The 3,722-nt window shown below is 35.6% G+C and overlaps 1 protein-coding gene across 4 annotated transcripts in view; it reads left to right on the top strand.

Moving 5' to 3' along the window:
* Nucleotides 1–3,722, top strand: part of LOC107734040 (four and a half LIM domains protein 3-like) — a 30,514-nt gene that overhangs the window by 8,908 nt on the left and 17,884 nt on the right. The window contains exon 1 of one of the 4 annotated variants that reach the window (XM_016545909.1): nt 439–477. The exons of 2 other annotated variants lie outside the window; for them this stretch is intronic. The gene's annotated coding sequence lies outside the window, so the exon portion shown is untranslated. Of the gene's footprint in view, nt 1–438; nt 478–1,317; nt 1,382–3,722 lie in introns of those variants that run through there. One more of the 4 variants, XM_016545908.1, reaches the window with a different exon arrangement.

The raw sequence follows: 3,722 nt of genomic DNA, 5'->3' as shown, positions 1-3,722 counted from the left end.
GAAACCCTGAGATATGTTTGGTGCATTTGATGTATTTACAGATGATCAAGTTCAATTTATTTATTTCATGTTCATTTTTTATGTAAATTTTATTTATTTAATCATTTAGTTACTTTTTTTTTTCTTTTTTTTTTCTATATTTGAATTTTTTATTCATATTTTTTACTAAAACTTACGTATTCACTAGTCATTAATTTCTTATATATATGTATATATAATGGACTATATATATATATATATATATATATATATATTCTATGGACCTCTGGTTTGAAAAGCTTGTTAAAACAGCACTGATTTCATGCTGTTCACTTCCGCTACAGTACAGTAACTTTGGAACAGGCTCAAAGTAGTTCAGTTAACATTTTCTATAAAACAATGACAGTTTCACTGGACTGTGTGTGTGTGTGTGTGTGTGTGTGTGTATGTGTGTATGTATGGCACCCCAGGGGCTCGGCGACAAAGGCAGCATGACAAGTTATTTTTGTTCGGAATACAGGCAGTTCTCACACACACACCATATCTCTCTCTATTTCTCACCAGTATTAAGATGAAATTTGCCCACACTTCTATGTCCCTAGTGTCTTTTCTCATTCCCAGATTTCCTCTCCAGTACTTACAAACAGCACTGTGATACCAATCATACCATTGTACATTTAAATACACCATATTAAATGATCACCAAATTAAAGTACAGTGTACTTTCTATCCTAAAACAATCCTACACCCAGCTCTACACTGCTAAATGTGGACAATAAGAAATTATAAAGTTGCTTTAAAACAATGTGAAAAAAACTTGACTAAAATACCATTACGCTTACTATGGTATTCCCATCTGATATCATCAATGTACTACCACAGTACCTTTTTAAGAGTAATATGTCTTAAATTAATACTTATATGTAAATATAACTTGTTTTGCACCACTGATGACCTTGATATTCCCTTGAAAGAACAAAGAGTGAGGATCAGATCAGTTAATCAGCTTTAGTGTTTGAAAACATTGGTCTTTGAGATTCAATCCACCAAAATAGTGACTGCTCTGAAACTGTAGTTGACCTGAAGGGAATTGTGGCGCTCATTGCTGGTGCACATAAATTTGAGGGATGCAGTTTTGTGGACACTCGCTGTTTCTGAGTAAGATTCATGGAGCCACAGTTGTCGAACTGATGAATAGAAGAGCACTTTCCACTACGGGCAGGATTTATAGACCTTACCGTAACTTCAACCACTGGATCTGCATTGATTCATGAGGTTTTGGAAATTATTTTTCTGTCCCTCTCCTGAGTGTTAATAAATTAGTTGCACTGTCTTGCAGATGAATGCTACAAGAACTATCCAGGAACTCAGTGAAGGACTCTAGGAGTGAAAGACATTACAGGTCCTTATGAAGTCTTTTTGAAGGTTGTAATTTATTAGGCTCAAAGTATAAACTATAGCAAGCCTAATTTTTCTGTTTTTAGTTTTGGTAATTTGAAGGCATAGTCCACCCAAAATGAAAATTCTTGTATCATTTACTCACCCCCATATCATTCCAAACCTGTAGGACTAACTTTCTTCTGCAAGACATAATAGAAATATTTTGAAGAATACTGGTAACGAAACAGTTTTGATTCCCATTGACTTCCATTGTAGTTTTTTGTCCAATTAAAAGTCAGTGTTTTGTCATCCAACATTCTTCAAAATATCTTCTTCTAAGACTTAGTTTCTACTGCAGAACCCCCCAAAAAATAGACATTTTGAAAAATTCTGTTACCCAAACACTTTTGGTTCCCATTGACTTCCATTATATGGACCAAAATACAATGTAAGTCAATGGGAACCAAAACTGTATGGTTACCAACTTTCTTCAAAATATCTTCTTTTATGTTCTGCAGTAGAAAGTAAGTCTTAAAAGAAGATATTTTGAAGAATGTTGGTAACCGAACAGTTTTAGTTCCCACTGACTTATATGAACAAAAATATAATGGATGTCAATGGGAACCAAAATTGTTTGGTTATCAACATTCTTAAAAATATTTTAAGGTTTGGAACGACATGAGTAAATGATGAGAGGATTTTAATTTTTAGGAGGTCTATCTATTGAATGTTATACATATTTTAACAGACATAAACATATTTTAAGAATTAAGACTAAAACCCACACTTTTTTAAATTCTTATAATTTTCTATCTTTTCTTATTGGGTGCACAATCAAATATGCATAGACGTCTTCCATTGGGAATACTTTGGTATCCAAGGGGAAATAATTTTTTATTGGCACAGTCATTTGAAGGTTCAGAGTCCAGAGGTATGTTATCACCGCCACAGTAACTCATTCATTATTACTATGGGACCACATGATTGCAAACAACATTTGCGTAGAATATGTATTTGACCTTATTTTTGTACTGCTACCTACTGCAACGCTAACTTTGCCGCCTTTTTAAAGAGCCGCCTTATTTGGTTTCGTTGTAATGGCAGACATGGATGGAACATGGCATTATGGGAAGGCGCCAGTGAGGTAAACATGATGCTTGTTTATAGAGCAGGGTAAATATGGCTTGTAAAAGAGTAATTAAGACTAACATCGGCATTCATTCTCTATCCGCAAGCCAACTGCGGTGTCCGCACTCGCACGCTTCGGTTTTTCCACCATCTAAGTCTATGATGTCACCAGTGACTTCCAGGCGTACAGTGAGTTTGGCACCAAACCGAATAGCTTCCACTCTTATCCAGCAAGGATGGGTGTAAATGGAGGTGGGGGGCTGTGACCACATAATGTTTTTGGTTGACCCAAAAAATGGCTTGTCTTTCTCCATGAGTAACTGGCAGAAATGTTGGTCTTCAAAGAACTCCATCTGGTTTTTCTCTGCCTGGAGAGTGGAATGTGCCATTTTTAGGCAGAAAAATGCCTTTGTTTGCCCTTTTTGAAACCTTCAAATTCTTCCCGACCATGGCCCTGACCACAGTGGCATTCCCACAGGGTGGTACAGGGCCCAGAGACAATAGCTGGAGACATGCCAGTGTGGCTCACAGACACACACTGTATTATAAAAAATGAGCTCTTCAGACAACTTCAAGAAAATCAAGGCAACTATTTATATGACTTTTTTTGTTGAATTTGTCTACTTAAATATTTTAATTAAATATATTCACTTAAAGGGGTGCTATTATGCTTTTTCCCTTTTTCAACTTTAGTTAGTCTGTAATGTTGCTGTTTGGGCATAAAAAAGATCTGCAAAGTTACAAAGCTCAAAGTCCACTTCAAAAGGAGATATTTTATTTAACAGAAATCACTTTTCAAAAACTACAACGAATGACTCGTTTGGACTACAACCATAGGCGTAATTTACGGGTGGGACGGGTGGGACATGTCCCCACCACTTTTTGCCAGGGTCGATATTGTCCCTACCACTTTTTGAAAGTAATTGAAAAATATATTGCGGAAGGTAGGCTATGTATTAAAGGGAAAACAAGATCAACAAATCATTCTTCATAATCTAATTAGGGTGATAAAAAACAAGCAAAAAACATTTGACTCCTTATGCATGCATAACTCGTGCAGTCCAATAACGACGTGATTTGCAGCTGTCGCACTTTTCGTAATGTCATTAGGCTATAGCATTTTATTTTAAAAATGGAGAGCTTCCTTGTGCTAAGTAGGCCTGCCCTCTACTAAAGATTTTTCTAGTCACCTAGTCGCACGTTATATTAAATTGATTAATATAATAATATATTAA

This window comes from Sinocyclocheilus rhinocerous, unplaced genomic scaffold, assembly GCF_001515625.1.
Source record: "Sinocyclocheilus rhinocerous isolate Xijiao unplaced genomic scaffold, SAMN03320098_v1.1 scaffold430, whole genome shotgun sequence".
In the NCBI taxonomy this organism is placed as follows: domain Eukaryota; kingdom Metazoa; phylum Chordata; class Actinopteri; order Cypriniformes; family Cyprinidae; genus Sinocyclocheilus; species Sinocyclocheilus rhinocerous.
This window is presented reverse-complemented; position numbering and strand designations above follow the sequence as displayed.